Source organism: Lepus europaeus, chromosome 16 (assembly GCF_033115175.1).
Source record: "Lepus europaeus isolate LE1 chromosome 16, mLepTim1.pri, whole genome shotgun sequence".
Lineage (NCBI taxonomy): Eukaryota > Metazoa > Chordata > Mammalia > Lagomorpha > Leporidae > Lepus > Lepus europaeus.
Genome location: NC_084842.1, coordinates 66,270,728 through 66,290,061, shown reverse-complemented (window position 1 = coordinate 66,290,061; position 19,334 = coordinate 66,270,728). Strand labels below are relative to the sequence as shown.

General features: G+C 37.8%; 1 protein-coding gene across 3 annotated transcripts in view; it reads left to right on the top strand.

Annotated features, from left to right (window-relative positions):
- Nucleotides 1-19,334, top strand: part of PCDH7 (protocadherin 7) — a 439,021-nt gene that overhangs the window by 193,598 nt on the left and 226,089 nt on the right. The window lies entirely within an intron of this gene.

Here is a 19,334-nt window from a genome sequence, read left to right as displayed (position 1 = left end):
TATACCTACTCTACCTGAGTTTATAAATATATATGAGCACTGAGATTCCTAGCAGCCATAGCAGATTAAAATTAGAATGTTTTCCCATTTTATTTTAGAAGCAGAGTGGATTTTTCAATCCTGCTGATGTAGATACTGAACCTTGTCCCAAAATAATTTTGGGATGTAGTCCAGGCATTGATACTTTTAGTTTCCCAGGTAATCCAAATGTACAGTCAGAGTTGAGACTAGCTGACCTGTATAAATTTATTTGATTTTGAGAAAATGACTTAAGCCCACATGATGGAAGGTGAACTACGAATCTTTTGGTTTACAATTGGCATAATTATAACAACAAGCTAAGATAATGTCTGGAGCTGAAGTCCAGACGTCTAATTTTTCAGCCTAACGAAACTGAAAAATCTGAATTAATGTTGACTAATATAATTGATTTTATTTTCATGAGGACTGGTTTTATCGTATAGTCCTGGTTCTACATCCTTTACATAAAATAAGTTGATTTGCACTTGAAAATCACTTACTTATTCCAGTGCTGCTATCAATAGATGCAGAAGGCTCAATCAAGGTCATAATATTGGTGATGAGTTAAAACCAATCAGTGAGGCCAGTGCCGCGGCTCAATTGGCTAATCCTCTGCCTTGCGGCGCAGGCACACCGGGTTCTAGTTCCGGTCGGGGCGCCAGATTCTGTCCTGGTTGCCCCTCTTCCAGGCCAGCTCTCTGCTGTGGCCCGGGAGTGCAGTGGAGGATGGCCCAAGTGCTTGGGCCCTGCACCCCATGGAAGACCAGGAGAAGCACCTGGCTCCTGCCATCAGATCAGCGCGGTGCGCCGGCCGCAGCGCACCGGCTGCGGCGGCCATTGGAGGGTGAACCAACAGCAAAGGAAGACCTTTTTTTCTGTCTCTCTCTCTCACTGTCCACTCTGCCTGTCAAAAAATAAAAAATTCAAAAAAATTAAAACCAATCAGTAGATCACTTGGCCACTGTGTGGCTGTGGCCAAATTCCTTCCATGAATATTGGTTTCCTCTTATATGAAACAGAAGTATTTACTCACGGTGTTTGTAACAAATAAACTTTGAAGGAACAGGTAGTAAGCAACCCGTGAATGCTAGAGCAGATTATTGTGTATTTTAAATACACAAACTTGATCGTCTGTGTCATTAAAGAGGCTATGCCTTCTTTCACTATGTTCTGAGGTTTGTCTGCTACTAATTCCTAGTTATCATTGGAAAAGTTTTTCTTTCTATTGATCAGTCATTTCAGGATGTGAGTCTCTGGCTCTGCCATGAATCTGTTTTTTAGTCCTAGGGTTTTCTGTCTAACTAAGAATGACTAGTAGGTGCCACATCTAGTTAATTCATGGTCTGCTAATATAAGCAGTTGTCTTTTTAATTTTTTTATTTAAGATAAATAAGCTGGCGCCGTGCCTCTGCCTGCGGTGCCGGCACCCCGGGTTCTAGTCCCGGTCGGGGCGCCGGATTCTGTCCCAGTGGCTCCTCTTCCAGTCCAGCTCTCTGCTGTGGCCTGGGAAGGCAGTGGAGGATGGCCCAAGTGCTTGGGCCCTGCACCCGCATGGGAGACCAAGAGGAAGCACCTGACTCCTGGCTTCGGATCAGCACAGTGTGCTGGCCACAGCGGCCATTGGAGGGTGAACCAATGGTAAAGGAAGACCTTTCTCTCTGTCTCTCACTGTCCACTCTGACTGTCAAAAAATAAATAAAAATAAAAAAATAAATAAAATTCCAGTAGTTCATATATAAAGATGTAAGAACATAGTGATATTTCCCAGCCTACCCTCGCTCCTGCCTACACTCCTATCCTTCCTCTCTTATTCCCTCTCTTAATTTTTACCATGATCTGCTTTCAGTTTACTTTATGCCACCTGCAATGCCAGAAGTTGTCGTTTTAAAAAGTGAAGTTAAACACTTAAAAGCTCAGACTGCCTCAATCCCCCCCAGAACCGAAGACTGGACTTAATTATATACCCTATGGTTAATGGTATTTCTTAATAGGTGGAATGCTTGTAATGAGATCCAAGGAGTAGGAGCATCAGGTAGTTGGGTATTTTAATAGGCTACAATAAATTTCATAAATTGTAGGTGCCAAAATTGTTAGCATTTTAGTGCTTCTATAATGAAAATTGGGATATCAGTGAGGTAATGTGTTGGAAATGGCAGTGTCTATAAGCTTGTCTGGAAAGAAAAAATTAAGCAGAGATTTGGAAAAAAAATACATAAGGTTAAAAAAGGAATAAAAGTATTTTATTTTAGATATGACTCACCAAGTCTTTTCCAAATGTGAAATGTAAACAGGCTTAGGAAGCCAAACACTAGTAGTAATAAAATATGATTGTTCTACTCTTACCTCGTGGACTTGTTTTTCCCTCATGTTTGAAAATGTCCCTTTTCTGCAAGCTTAAGAATCCAACCATTTCTCTCAAGAAGATGGTAAATGAAATAAGTTTCTTTTGTGACATTTAATATCGAAATAATAAATGGCAAATATTAGATGTTTTAGGTTATCAAATTGTGCTTTAAAATTAATCTCCAGATGGCTGCAGTGTTTCTGACAGCCTGCCCTATGCTGAAGAATGGCTTTTGAGTTCCTATGTTTTAGTCAGGTTGTGAATATGCTCATTTCCCTAAATCATGCAATCCTGGCATTTATTATTCATTTAGGAAGTTTATTTTTCCTAGTTCCTTTAAAAAGCTCAAGTTTTGATACATGGAGCTCATCCTTCAGAACGTTTCTTTATTCATATCTGTGAAACAAAGAGGAAGGCAAAAAGAAGACAGTGAAGTAGAGGTGATATCTACAAACCAGTGCCTCCAGTGCAGCACCAGTTAGGATGTAACAGCTCTCCAGGTGTTGAATAGGACATTCTCGAAAATCAAGGCATTATCAATTGTGTGGATTTGTTTTGTTGTTTTTCATACTAACATTGTAAGAAGAATTCATTTCTTGCAATTCATGGATTATTTTGAGTGAGTGTAACAGCTCCATATAGATACCATTCTGGGCTAAATCCACATTATTGGTTAACTGCTCTACACTGTAACATCCGTTTCACTTTAAGGTGTCACTGGAACTTCTAAATTTCTAAGTTTCAGGGATTGTCATTTATATTTACAAAAGATGGACTACGGCTCAGAAGAGTTTATTGAATGACCCAAGGTTGTTCTATTTAGAGTTGTTGTGAGGAAACAAAAATCTGGTTTCCTGCTTCCAAAGTTCATGGATTTATCTAAGTTCAAGGTTGGTTATCTGTTCAGAGAGGAATGAAATAGTAATTTGAATTGTTTTTCCCTCAGAGGGGATTCCAGAGACCTGGTCTAACTCGTTTTTTAGGGGGTTTTGTTTTTGTGTTCACTGTATTAAAAGAATAATAAATGCAATGATAAGATTATAAAATTCTTTTTAAAAGATTTATTTATTTATTTGAAAGTCAGAGTTACACAGAAAGAAAAGGAGAGGCAGAGAGAGAAAGAGAGAGAGAGAGAGGTCTTTCATCCGCTGGTACGCTCCCCAAATGGCTACAATGGTCCCAGCTGTGCTGATCTGAAGCCAGGGGCCAGGAGCCAGGAGCTTCCTCTCAGTCTCTCATGCAGGTGCAGGGGCCCAAGGACTTGAGCCATCTTCTACTGCTTTCCCAAACCATAGCAGAGAGCTGGATCAGAAGTGGGGCAGCCAGGACTTGAACCAGTGCCCATATGGGATGCAGGCATTGCAAGCAGCGGCTTTACCTGCTAAGCTACAACGCTGCCCCTCCCCCCGTTTTTTTTATTTAAAGGGTTTTTTTTTTTTTTTTTTTTTTTTTTTTGGTAATCATTTACTAAATGGGCACTGTTAACACAAAATGTACAACACAATGCAACTGCACACTTTATAAAATGAGTTTAATTGTTAGAGTGGCATGTTGGCTTCTTCCCTTCCCTACAAGTGAGATTCAGCAATGGAACAACCAATTTAAATGTGAATGACTATAACATAATTTTAAGTTTGAAAATCAAGCACAAATGTTTCACTTCCATCTACTGTGCACCATACATTTTCCATGACTCCCCTAGAAGTTTTCCTCTGCTGTATAATAAATTTCTATCAATGCAATAATGGCTAAAAACCAAAGTAGATCTGAAGCATTGCAATGTTCTTGGTGTCAGAGTTGCAAAATAGGTCTCTGTGGGCAAAAATCATGGTATCGGCAATGGGATGTCTATTCTGCAGGTTCTAGGGGAGGATCTACTTCTTCCTTGTTTGTTGGGGTGTGGCCCCTTTCTTCTTCAAAGCTAAGGAAGAGGAATAGAATCCTTTTCACACTGCATGGCTGATCTCTTCTTCTACCTTCCCGTGGGTCCACCTAGATAATCTCTAAGCTCCCTATTTTAAGGACAGTTGATGAGCAAAATTAATCTGTAGTCTTCTTTACCCTTAACAGATGAAGTTCCATATTCACATCTTCCAGGGATTAGGATTTAGATCTTGTTGGGCTTCTATTTTTCTGGATATCACACTCAACCTCACTATTTTTCTTGATTCATTTAATTTGTAATAAGAAATAAATGGTTTAAGTTGGGCATTGAATATCTCTTCCCTTAGGTTTATGGGTAGCTTTTTTTAAACAAAGTGTAGATTAAATAAGTTAGTGGTAGGGATGTCGGAGGAAATGGGTTCAGCAGTATGGTAGAAGGTTCTGGCTGTAAGGTTAGGTTTCAACTCAGTTTAATAATTAAATGCTTAAGTAACACTTCAGAGACTTATTCCATTTGTCTGTCATGACTGCTGTTAGATATTTGAATCTATTTAGATCAGAGAAAGGCATTTAAGGACACAAACTTCCGCTCCACGGAGTACAAAAACTCAAGGATTTTAAATGAATGTTGTTTCCTAAACAGATTTCACCAGGTGCAGTTTAGATGAAATGTCTAAGATAGAAAAGGAAAAAAAGAGAGAGAGAGACCGAGAGGAGAGAGGAGAAAATGGAGCATCTGTTTGAGTGGATCCTAAAATGCATTTTCATTTTCATTCATTTCAGGAAGGGAAAATGGATTCAAATGCTTATGAGGCAGCCCCTGTCTGTGCTTCTATGCAATTTAGGAGGTAGCTTTTAAGTTTTTGTTTGTTTGTTTTTTGGGGGGCATGTGAGGGGGTTTTTGTTGTTGTTCATTTGTTCATTCCTAGTGTTTTAGTAGTTACAGACCTAACCTATCCTTAGAGTTCCACTTGGTTCTTCAGCCTTGTTCCCCTGGTCTGCTGCAGACTTGCCCCTGCTGTGTCCTATACCATGTAGTTGTATCGACCTCCTGGACCTCCTGTTGTGTAGGCTAGTCATCCAAAGCAAGAGCAGCATGGGAACTGAGATTCTGGTGATTATCACAATGCCAAAATGAAATAAATAAATGAAAATAAAAGAAACCTTTGCTTGTATTCTGTGATTGCTTTTGAATTATTAACCCACGCTTTGCACAACTGAGTTTAATGCCTAAATTTGCAGCTTGTATTGTTGGCACAGTGGTAGGCACAAAGCAAATGCTTAATAAGGCTTTGTTATATCGAATGTCATTGAGAAGGTGGTATTATTCCTATTAATTGCCTGTCAATATTCTCTTTTGTTAACTAGAACTCCCTCTGCCTTCTTGCCTCTGTGCATATAAACAGAGAGACTTAGAAAGGGCAATGTCTCAAATGAATTAGAGAAGGAAATTCAATTGTAGTTCCCCCATACTTTCACCATTTTATTTTATACTAAATTTGCTAACTTCTGCTATTAGAATCACACATTTTAAAATGGAATAGGAGCTTAGAGCCTCTTGCATACAGTAGGAACTCAATACCTGCATATTGTTGAGTCAAAGAAGAAATCACAGATGAGGTGGTTCAGTAGATAGGGGAGATTTAAACAAGCATATTCCATGGTGTTGATCTATGAGAATCTCTTTTTTTTTTTTTTTTTTTTTTCACAAAAATGCTATGCTTGAGAAAACATTGCCATATTTGTAGATTTTCATTAAGGTAATTAACTAAAATGTTTGATTATCATACTCATACATATTTTGTGAGATTTATTTGATGAATAAATGGATTCCAAGGTGCATTAATAATTTCAAGATCATGCAATGTATTAAGGAATGTCTTAATAGGTGAACAAGTTTATTTTGAAAACATTGGTTTCAACTCATTATTCTTAGTTTTAATTCTTATAATTTAAGAGAATTAAAGAACTGGAAAGGATATTAAATATCATCTACTACAACTCCTAATATTAAAATTGAATACATTAAAGCTGAATGATTATTGTACATATTTTACACTTAATATTAGAACCAGATCTGATGTGGAATCCAGGTCTTCCAATTTGTGAGTTTACAGTTATTTCCAAATAGGATGAGAAATATCAAAACATATCATTAGACAGCAACTGATTAAAAACTATTTTCAAGATACTGTCATTGAAAGAGGTACATGAGATAAATGTTACTTGTGAAAACTTTGAAGTTGACTTTCAAAGTCCACAATAATTTATAAAAATGTTAATGCAGCCAACGGATTAGTGAATGAGGAAGCAATGAGATATATTTGGTGTGAGAGCAATTAAGTTTTTTAATAATCTGATATAATAGAAAATTGCTGGTGTCTGCATTTCAGGCAGTTAACAAATATGCCGATTACAGCCCCAGTAATAATTAAAAATACATATTGTTGGAGATCCTAAGGTCAGAAAAAAACATTAGTAAGGAGAGACCCAAGCCCATGGCCCTTCTGTGGCCTTCTCAGCAACATGCAGCAAGGTGAAGAATGTTTGGATTTGCAGAGTCCTCAAACAAAGGAGTTAAATAAATGAACCCCCTGGGTGAAGAGTCTCTTATGGGTTCCATTGATTAAAAACTGCAATGGAGAAAAAGAGTGAAAGCTTAGAGATTAGAAACCGGGCAGGATGTCTTTTAGTTAGCTATAATGTGGAAAAATGTAGGAAAGAGTCGTGTACAGTATTTGTCTGTGTTCCTCAAAATATCATGTACAAAGGATTGAATTTGACTTTTAAGAAAAAAACAAAAAAACAAAAAAAACCTTGGTGAAGAGAACTAGTGTTAATAGAACCATTCAATGATAACAAATCCCAGGATCTGAATCCCTGCTTTGTGTCATACTATTATATGAAAAATGCCCAAGAAGCAAACATGATAAATATGGACAAGAACAGTTACTTAAAATCCCCAATTATGCTTATTTATTCTTAGTGTCATTTTATATGTGAGGATTTTGTATTTGGTGATTCATATATACATATATATATATATATTTTTTTTTTGACAGCTAGAGTTAGACAGTGAGAGAGACAGAGACAGAGAGAAAGATCTTCCTTCCGTTGGTTTTACCCTCCAAATGGCCGCTACGGCTGGGGCTACTCAGATCCAAAGCCAGGAGTCAGGTGCCCGAGCACCTGGGCCATCCTCCACTGCCTTCCTGGGGCACAGCAGAGAGCTGGACTGGAAGAGGAGCAGCTGGGACTAGAACCCGGAGCCCATATGGGATGCTGGTGCCGCAGGCGGAGGATTAGCCAAGTGAGCCATGGCGCTGGCCCCGGTGATTCATATTTACACATCCTGTTCCTAATACTTACAAGGACCCTTTAAATTGGAAATTATTCTTCCCATTACTGGAAAATAGTGTTTCAGCCTAAAGGAACTGAAGTTCAAAAAGGTGAAGTGATTTTCCCTAAGCCATACAGTGAAAACACATCAGGGCCTGCGCCCCGGCTCAATAGGCTAATCCTCTGCCTGCGGCGCCGGCACACCAGGTTCTAGTCCCGGTCGGGGCGCCAGAATCTGTCCCGGTTGCCCCTCTTCCAGTCCAGCTCTCTGCTGTGGCCAGGGAGTGCAGTGGAGGATGGCCCAAGTGCTTGGGCCCTGCACCTGCATGGGAAACCAGGAGAAGCACCTGGCTCCTGGCTTTGGATCAGCATGGTGCGCCGGCCGCGGCGGCCAGGGGAGAGTGAACCAATGGCAAAGGAAGACCTTTCTCTCTCTGTCTCTCTCACTGTCCACTCTGCCTGTCAAAAAAAAAAAAAAAAAAAAAAAAAAGACATCAGGTTAGAATTTGATTAACATGCTGTCTGATTTCCAGATCCTAAGAAGTCTTTCACACATACACAAACTTGAAACACATTTTACGAGCTAAGAATTACATATGATAAGTGCCCAGTTTGGAAATGATGGTGGTACTTCACTCCTTGTTTTAGCCATCTTAAGTTGCTGTACTAAGCAATGCAAGGATCTACCAGATTCTGGAAGTCAGTGGCTTGCAGGCACTCTCATCTTGGGACCACACTAAGGTTGCCATTTCATATTCATCTAGCATCTATTAAAAAATGTGATGTTTTGGCCGGCACTGTGGCTCACTAGGCTAATCCTCCGCCTGAGGCGCCAGCACCCCGGGTTCTAGTCCTGGTCGGGGTGCTGGATTCTGTCCCAGTTGCCCCTCTTCCAGTCCAGCTTTCTGCTGTGGCCTGGGAGTGCAGTGGAGGATGGCCCAAGTGCTTGGGCCCTGCACCCGCATGGGAGACCAGGGGGAGGCACCTGGTTCCTGGCTTCAGATGGCGCAGTGCGCAGGCCGTAGCAGCCATTTGGAGGGTGAACCAACCAACGGAAGGAAGACCTTTCTATCTGTCTCACTGTCTAAAATCTGCCTGTCAAAAAAAAAGAAAGAAAAATTTGATGTTTTGCACTTTATTAAGAATAGAAAAATATCTAAATGCTAATAGTCCAATTTGATCATCGTTAACTGAGCCAAGTTTTGCTGATGCAAATACATTTATATAAACTTTCATCTCGCACCTGTGCAATATGGGTTAGAGTATGGTTTAATAGACCACTAGGTGTTCCAGCTCCACTGGAAGTAACTACAGGAATTTGTCCTGTTTAAGTAATTGAACTTTTCTGTGTCACTTTGTCAACTAAAATACAGCCAGAAAGAGATTTTCCTGAGAATGGTGATGCTTATTTGGGAATAGAAGAGCATTGCAATAACAATACTCATGCCATAGTAAACTATGGTCTGATTGAAGGGATTGCGTTAAGGAGAGGCTTTTCAAAGGCAAAAGGGAGAAACTGAGGTAGTATTTGAATTCAAATTTCGTTGGTGTTGAAGACCCAAGCTGGGAGTTGATGTCAGCTCACTGGTGGAGTCACCCCTGCTGGCACCCTGTTCTGTGGAGGCATCCTGTCTGAACTGTTGCAATCTTAAAGAATGTTAAAGAGAAACCTTGTTAGAGAACTCTGCATATGTGCAAAACATGAAGGGCATGGGATATGCTTAAAATGAGAAGGAATATCTTGTGTGGCTCTTTAACAAGTCCTTGAGAATCCTTATCTCAGATAGGCAGGCAGGAACCCTGTCTTATGCCTGGGTCTAACAAGAATAAGTTCATTTTGATATCAAAAACTTTCACACCTTTGTCCAGGAAATGGGAAGAAACACCCCCTTACCTGTTTAAGGTTGCAAAACAATGCAGTGATATATTCTATGTAAAAGAACAGTTAAAAATAGAAAATAATACGTAAATTTCAATTACTTTTTGACCATTTTTTTCAGAATGCCTGATATATGATAGATATTCAACCCGAGTTTCTTGAATAAATGTTCAATTTTGTTTCAACATTGAATCACTGTGGGAAACAGGATGAAAAATGGATCTACGTTTCTGTCAGCTTCTGGCATATCTTTATTTGGAATAATTCTTTTGGAAAGTGAAAGGATCTGTGCTGGAGGAAGTCATGTCTGAGGACGTGAAAGTAATGAGCCCTGCCTGTCTCATTCTGGCTAAGGAGGTGGAATATCAACACCTCTTTGGTCTGACATGAAGTGTCCACCACATGTTTGCTTTTTATCATGCAAATATTCAAAGTCTAAGACAGCAACCTTCAACTCATCTTATGGTGAAAAGATATTTCACTGTAACTGAATTTTGTTTTTACAGTGAATAACTGGAAGAAAAATTAACTGAGTCATATGTATCTCTCATTTTCCATGCCAATATTTTCTGTGCTTAATAATGAGCAGTGTAGTTCTACAAGACATGGCTTAGTAAGAAGTCTGAAAAAAAGAACCAAGATAATCCACAAGCTAGATAACATCCTTTGAGGAACTGGGTGACATTTTTTTTTCTTGCAATCTTTGTGCACCAGGTCCTGGATTATATGAGGGGTGGACAAACTAGGGTCTAAGGGACAAATCTAGTCTTCTGTTAGTTTTGGATATTTTCCCAGATCAATTGAATTTTTAAAAAGTTTTTCCATACGGGGGGAACAAACAGAAATTTGAGACCAACTGGCATTTTAGGCTGTGGTAGTTTCTGAATTAGTTTGAATATTGAAATTCATAGTTTTTCTCATTTGCAAAAATCAGAATGTCAATATGATTTTTTGTAGGTTGGCATGAGGAGAAGTGACAAGAAATGTGAAATGAATAGCACATTCCTGGCACATGCTAGCTACAGTTATATGCTGTCAGTATTAAATAGTTTGTGATCTATTGGACTGAGAAATTTAAAGCACCATCTACATTCTTAGTTTCTGAAGTACAAATATAAACAATAATGTTAAATATGTAATTGTTTGCCAATCAAAAGAAATAGTTATTCTCCTTGCCTTTCCCCAAATGAGAATTTAATTAACTATTACCAATATCTCAACATGTTTCTTGATATTGACTTGAGTATGGAAGGATCTTGAGACGTCAGTCAACTACGATGCCCCTGAAAAGTTCACAGATCTGATTAAAGTTTGAATTTTCTTCCAGATGTAGAGCACTATGGAATCCTGTATGGGTTTGTTCAATGGTGCTGACACTGGCTGAGAATGTTAGATTAATCAAGGGCCTGTTCATTTGCAAGGAAAGATCTCACAGTATAAGATAGCTCCTCTTTAAAAATAAAACGCAGTGCTCCTTATAATACTGCAATGTTCTGCTCCATGACTGTTTCAGTGCTTTGTGACTGACAAAGAGAGTCATTAGAAGTCTGTTTGATGGACATAACTAAGTGAATTGGAAAAAATAAAAAAGCCTTTCCAGCTCATTCAGAAATAATTGATGTGACTGAGACAGCTGTATGTAAGTTCCAGATAAGAAGACGATTTATGAAGAAACTACTGAAGCTAAAAAGGAAGGTGCAGATTTAAAGTTCTCAATAAAGTTGTCTGTAAGACACAGAGCAGTGTTCAATAAGGAAAGAGATTTAACCTGAGGTTCCTTTCAATAGATGGCATCCTTAGGGTCCTATCCTCTTGCAAATAAAATCCCCATAAAGGTAGAGTCACCAGGCTATAAAAAATGAACTCCAAGAGAAAAGTATCTGTACTCTCAGAACTTTGCTGTATTTTGTCTTTTACTGTAAGTAACATATGTGATGTGATATTCCTAAAGTTTAGGTCTTCCCTTTTCCCGTTTCTAAAAATGACCACTGGCCTGTCAAGGAAAACAAATCCCTTCTTATTCTTTGGATTGTAACTTAGAAGATTTTGAAGTGTTTGTGATTATGGTACATGATCATTTTATCATGTGATGAATACTTTTTAATAAATATAATAATAGTTAAAATGAATAAAAAGAAAGGATTTATTATTCATATATTTGTGAATATTCATCTGGTCTCTGCTGCAGTTTTTGGAAAGGAAATCATACATGAACTTTCTAATGAAGACTTTTAAAATAAGTAACACCTGGAACTGTTAGACATATTTAGCAGTGATTTTATCCTGCAAACAGCAACAATTACATAATAATGTTAATATTAATGTTAAATTCAAGATTAACGTATCCAGATATACAGATTATAAAGAGCCCATGTTATTGAGAAAGGAAGAGTACTTACCTGCTTCTCCAAACTTAAAAAGAAAAGTAATGAATCTGCAAGGTAAAATAAAAATGAGGCAGCTATTCTTATAGTATAATTTGATTTGAGCCTTCTAGATATTTAAAAGAATAAACTTTTTAGAAAATTATTTCAGTACCATAGTGAATTTGAAATGTGTGAAGTTAACTTCCCTTGAACCCTTAGGGACATTGCCCAGATCTTGGTTTAAGTACTTTACGGTATCAATTTTGGAGATGCAATTTTACAAAATGGTGTAATGAATGAAATGTTAAACTAATTTCCCCTTGCAGTAATGCTATAGAACACAAGCCTTCTTTCTGTAACCTACATGCAGTCCAACTGCTCTCCTCTTTCTCTGCATTCTGAGGTCAGCAGTATTCTGCCTTTGGCATCTGTTCACAGTTTCCTGAAACAAAACTATCAAATGCAACTAGATTTACTGAATCAATTACATTGTACATGCCACAGCACTCAACTTAATATATCTTATTTCTGTGTTTGTGCTTTTAAGTCTCTGAGATTAACTTTATATGTAAGTGATCATTGCAGTCACACACCCCTCTCCTTTAGATCACCAACATTTCCAGGGAAGCTGGAGGAGAAGGAAGAGGCTGCCATCCCAAGGTCCCCAGTAGCAGAAGACCAGACATGGCAGGAAGAGGATCTCTCCCTAAACATGGTTGCTCATCTCCATGTGGCCTATAGATTTCCAGGAAATAACATGAATAAGATTATATTCATTAAGAATGGAGAATGCTAGTTCCAAATCTATCAAGTTTGAAGCAGTGTCAGCACTAATGAATTTCCATCATCTGGGAATGGAATAGAGGATGAAGGTACATTCAGTGCTCCAGAGATCACATAACATCTGGAGCTGATCTTTGAATAGGTTTGTAACAACCTCAAGAATATCTGAATATTAGCATCAATCTTCAGATAAAAATCTCTGGTGTGTCCTGTTGGAAACCAAAATGAGGTTGATAAATTCCATTCTAAAATAATTGAATATGGGAATATTCCTGTCCAGTGGATCATTAGACTCAAATAATTTTAGAAAGACTTGTGTGTTACTGTATGTATATATTTGCCCATATGGAATGCCTGCACTGCAGGTGGTGGCTTTACCCACTATGCCACAGCGCCCGCCCCAAGGCTCGTTTTATACACTGTCTCATTAATTCTCAGAAAATTTGTTAGTAATGAACAAGTATTATTATCTCCATTTTAAAGACCCTAAGCCTAAAGCACAAGAACCTAAAATCAGCTAACTTGTCACATAGAAAGTCTATAGGATTTCTTGGGTCAAAATCCTTTTTTTTAATATTATTTTTTCACTTTAAATATACACATGGATAACACACACACACATGAAATAATTATTTAACCTATTTTAATATTCACTTTGTTTTTGTGATTTTTTTCACCCTGAATTTCATTTCTGTCTTAATTCAAGCTAGTTTACCCATATTCTTTGATCTCTGTCATTCCCCTCTCACCCTCTATACACCCCTTTTTTACAAATATCTTCAAATACTCATTTTAAAGCAAACCTACTTCAGTGCCACTAATGGAAAACAAAAGATAGCAACAATTAAATAGAACCCTTTACACAAATCTTTTCCTTTTAGCTACTACCCTAGTTCTCTCTTCCATTATATTTTGTACATTACTTTTATTCCCCATTTTTTCTATTTTTCTACATACTTACAAATCTGTCTTTCTGTCTTATAGTTCAGGGATTTTGTAGTGATGTCTCTTTCGGGGATGAGTGTATGCACACCTGGTAGCCAGCATTCTTCTGGATGTTTTGGATTTCTTTGATTCTATAGCGGTTGTCATTCTTTTTAGAAATGGCCTGCTTTCTTGGTTTCTGAGTTCAATGGTGATCTAATTTTTCTATCCACCCACTTTTTTTTTTTTTATCATTTGCTGTTTGCCACAAATATGAGATCTGTCATGGGCTCCTAAATCCATATTATCTATCAAAATTCTTTTAGACACCTCAGCCCACAAACAGCCTTCTTTGCAATGCCAGACTTGCTACATTCCTAATTAGGTTTCACAGCATTTTTCGTATCTCCATTTTTGGGAAATCTGCTCACATGTTATTTTGTCTTTTTATATTCCTATAAGGCTTTCTATTTGTGTAAAAATCATTTTTGGAACATTCTTGAAATCCAGGAACATAAAGGATACAAAATAAATGCAGGTGTAGTGAATTGATGAGTGAGTCCCATCAGCCACACAGGCTTGCTTCATAATGGGCTTGCTCTTCATTCTCACTGTCGCTACCTCCTCTTAGCCTTATCTCTGCCAGGTAAGTGTGACTATATAGCTCACCCCTTCTTAGCATAATCATCTAGCTTCCTTCAGTATGTCTTCTTCCTCCTCCTTTGTAAGGAATTATAACACCTTGTCCCTTTAATTAGGTCCTTCACTCATCTAAATAAATAATTTTTTCCACTCCCTCTTGTTTATAATTCTCACTCATATCCCACCCACAATACTTATATTAATTTTTTAATACCTCCTTCTTGCACTACTTTTTCAAGTCTCTAGTATTCATGTCTTCATAGTTTGAAAAACTGTCACTCTACCTCAAACTCTTTTGTATTTTCATTCTTGGAAATTTGTTTTTCAAGACAAAAGAAAATCATTTATTGTACCTGTACATAAAAATATAAACTTCAGACACTTCAATTCATAGAACATCTTTATGACCTTTCCTTACCTTTGAGGCTCACAGTGGAGTCGTGAGTGCATGGATTCTGTCTGCAGACTGTGACCGTTCCACTTCCTGGAGCAATTTGCTTTATGTGATGCCTTCACATATGTTCCTCCTGACTGTGAGGTTTTTCATTCCTCTCGTGCCTCCTTCATTACCTGGGAAGTTTTTAAGAAACTACTGATAACTGAGTTCCACCATGGAAGCCGAGTCATTGAGTTTAAGTTGGGGCCAGGTATTGCCATTTCATTTTTTGCCAAGTTCTCTGTGATTTTTAAGAGACATTTAAGTTTTTTTTAATTAAAAAAAAATTTTTTTTGACAGGCAGAGTGGACAGTGAGAGAGAGAGACAGAGAGAAAGGTCTTCCTTTGCCATTGGTTCACCCTCCAATGGCTGCTGCGGCCGGCGCGCTGCGGCCTGCGCACCGCGCTGATCCGATGGCAGGAGCCAGGTGTTTATCCTGGTCTCCCATGGGGTGCAGGGCCCAAGCACTTGGGCCATCCTCCACTGCCTTCCTGGGCCATAGCAGAGAGCTGGCCTGGAAGAGGGGCAACCGGGACAGAATCTGGCGCCCCAACCAGGACTAGAACCTGGTGTGCCGGCGCCGCAAGGCAGAGGATTAGCCTATTGTGCCGTGGCTCCAGCCAAGAGACATTTAAGTTTAAGAACCATCAGTTACACTACTCTACTTCAAAGTATTAGTAATTAGTAAAGCAAAAGTCACATATGTCATACAATGTATTCCCTGCCATACAGCTTTATATTTCTGCTTTAGTTGAACATTGTGGAATGTATAAATAATGTGAATTCTGTGTCAGTAGAGCTAATGTGATGTTGAAGGATAGTGGGTAATATTTGTCCTCTATCTTTCCCCTCTCCAGTAACTCTCTCTCTCTCTCTCTCTCTCTCTATATATATATATATATATATATATATACACACACACACACATAATATTCATCCATGAATTATCTGTCAGAATAGGGTGCCCTACTAATTTGGCTCATGTTGCCAATGTAAACATTTTGTCAGCAGATTTGTGTTATTCAAAATGAGCAAAAATAATTTAAAAGGTAATGTCAGGCCGGCGCCGCGGCTCAATAGGCTAATCCTCCGCCTTGCAGTGCTGGCACCCCAGGTTCTAGTCCCGGTTGAGGTGCCGGATTCTGTCCCAGTTGCCCCTCTTCCAGATGGCCCAAGTCCTTGGGCCCTGCACCCCATGGGAGATCAGGAGAAGCACCTAGTTCCTGGCTTTGGATCAGCGCGATGCGCCGGCCACGGCGGCCATTGGAGGGTGAACCAACGGCAAAGGAAGACCTTTCTCTCTCTCTCTCTCTCTCTCACTGTCCACTCTGCCTGTCAAAAAAAAAAAAAAAAAAGATTATGTCATAATGCTGATACTGCACTGTAGAGTTCTAGTGGAAAATTTAAGATATGGCTAGGGCAGGTGATCAGCCTAGTGATTAAGATGGCAGTGGAATGATAGCATACTAGTGTGTGCAAGTTCAAATTATAGCTTAGTGCAATTCCAGCAGCCTGCTAACATGCAGAGGTATTAGTTCTATTAGTTGAGTACCTACCCAGTATGACATGGGGGACCTGAGTTGAGTTACTGGCTGCAGGACTCTGCAGCTATTTGGAGAATGAACCAACAGATAGGAGTGTTCTTTCTCTCTCTTTGGCTTCTGCCAACCCCCATCTTAAAAAATATTGTTTTAAATGTGGATAAAAATGATGGTGATACTAGTATATGTTAAGTGATACTTTTCATTTTGGATTATTGTTGTGAATTATGTTTTCATTCCTTCAGATACTATTTCAAATGAAAAGCTTTTTATTTAAAAAAAGCATTAATGAATCTATCTTCAATACATAAAAAGATCTTAATGTGTAACTAGATCTTAATATTTCTAAATTCCAATATTCTTTTTCTTTAAAATAGCCACAGTTGGGGTGGATATTTAACCCAGTAGGTAAGCCGCTGCTTGGGATGCCTGCATCCCATGTAGGAGTGCCTGAATTCAAGTCCTGGTTCCAGTTTTCCTTCCAGTTTCCTGCTAATAACCACATTTGGAAGCAAAAAGGTGATGGCTTCAGCATTTGAGTCATTGCCATCCATGTGAGAGAATCAGTTCCAGGCTACTGATTTGAGCCTGGTTCTGCCCATGCTGTTGTGGTCATTTGAGGAATAAGAGAATAACTGGGGGATCTTCTCTTCTCTTCTCTTCTCTTCTCTTCTCTTCTCTTCTCTTCTCTTCTCTTCTGCTACCTTTCATATAAATAGAATTTTTTTTTAAAAAAAAAGCACAGCCAAATCAAGTAGAAAAGCTGGGAATGCATAGATTCTTATCACTATATATTATAGAATAATAATTTTGACATTTTACCTTGTAAATGTAACCTATCTCCTGTCTTCTGCTATTTCATCATTCTTTAGGTAAACCAAACATTTAAGCACAGACTCTAACCTTTACCCAATTTTTTTTTAATTTGATAGATCGACAAATAGAAAACAAGTTTGCTTTCACTAGTATACACCCCAAATGCCTGCAAGAGCAAAGGCTGTGCTAAGGCCAGAGCCAAGAACTAGGAAAACAATCCAGGTCTCCCATATGAGTGATGGGAACCCAATTGCTTGATCTATCAATAGAGTCTCTCAGGGTTTGCATTGGCAGGAAGCTGCAGTTAGGAGCCAGAGTTGGGAATCAAACCCAGGCACTCTCACATGAGACATGAGCATATTAACTACTAGGGTAAATTCCATTCCTGTTTTATACTTTTCCTCAAAACTGAAGCAACATTTCTCAGAATTTCTTACTTTTCTTTTCTCAAGTTATTAATAATAAATTGTATAGTTTTGTATTCACTTGGAGCTTTCTTCTTAGGTTGATTCTAAATTATTTGAAAGTCATTAACAAGAGATCTTCTTTTATGGGTATATACTATATATATGTGTGTGTGTATATATATATATATATATATATATATATATATATATATTTAACCCACTGCTAGGTCTTGAAGTAATAGTTTGTCTGTGTGACTTTAGGAGTTCCACATTTTGCTATTATAATTTTATTCTTTACTAGTCTTTGCTGAGTATCTTCTGTATGCAGAAATATGTAGTCTTGTTTCTGAGGTGAGGTCAGTGACATCAATCACAGCAGTTAGCTGGGCGTAATAAATGGGGAACATATTAAAAGACAATATGCACACACAAGGTAAAGCATGGTATACAAGGTGATTTCTATATCAACTTGCAAATAAGGTGTAATATCACAATAATATTACCACAGAGAAATAAGAGAATAATCAATGAAATAAGGATAATGATTCTAGTAAGTTTATTACCAGTAAGTTGTGACTTACGACCTCTCTGCTATTTATATTAGTAGCACCTCATAATTGCTTTTGAATATTGCAGTCTGGATTCAGTGAAATATTACAAAAAAGATAATGTGACTTAAGTGTCTCTCCATTTACATTTAGAGTCAGCCTTTCTAAGAGTTTCATTTTGAATTAGAATGAAAAAGATGTAAAGATTGTAGGTACGCTCCAATAAGTGCATGAATGATGGGTTCTGTCTTTCATAGCAATGTAAAGGGATGATCTGTAGGAGAATGTGTTTGCTTTACAAAAGTCAATGAGTAAGTTAGGGAGAAACGCCACATTCTTCTTAGGTTTCTTATTAATAACTTACCGTATTTCCTAGTCCCAGTTGTGATTGGACATTTGTACCATAAGCATTCTGGTTGTAAATTTGAAAAAAGAAAAGCTTCTTTACCTTCCCACTTTTATCCAACATTATTTTATGGTTTGTAGTAGAAAAAAAGTGTGAGTTATAAATATTAAAAAATACATACTTATGCCACTTTCACATTCATTTATGAGCTGAATATATGCGATTATTGCCAAGAATAGTCTCACACAGACAGACAGAACATTTTTATGTTGTTTTTCCAAATCATTATTTTTATGTAGCCCTGTCAATACATAGCATTAGCTCATTTCATTTAGTGGTTAAGATAATATGCAGACTCCGTACATAGTAAACCATCAGTCCATGTGTTATCAGTAGCATAGCCAATAGTGAGCTCCCACCGGGAACTTTTGCCTTATTTTGTATTCAAATTAAAGACAGTATGTGATTTCACTTTTTGAACAAATTACAGATATAGTAAACACATAAAATTAAACTTTTTAGTTTATTTTGCATTCACCGCTTAAGGAAAATTTTGTCTGTTATTTCAATGTGACCCTTAAATTTCAAAGTCAGTGGGTAATATTTTCTGTAGGAATAAAGAAATACATTGCAATTTCCTAGCACTGCATCAAAATTCTTATTTGTCAGATGTATTTATAACTGTCAAATGCCAGCACACTAGATTTTAGGGGTTTGCAAGATATGAACAAAGTATTTAAAAATGGCGTTTTCTTACAATGGATTAGTTCAATATCTATTGCGTTCCCAAATCACTGGTGCTTGTTTTATGGAGTCTACGTATGAAAAACCTATTTGAAGACTACAGAACAGAAAATGTTTTATTATGTGGAACTAACAGATTTATATGTGTGTTTTAGTGAAATTGCTATTTTCTTATCTGTGTTTCAGAAAGGGGCTTTTTGTTTTTTCTTTAATATAATTGACTCTCTAGGCATTGTCTCAGATAATACCTAGGTAATTAACCAAATAGATTTCAACACCTGTAACCATGTTGTATTGAATAGTTGTCCATAGA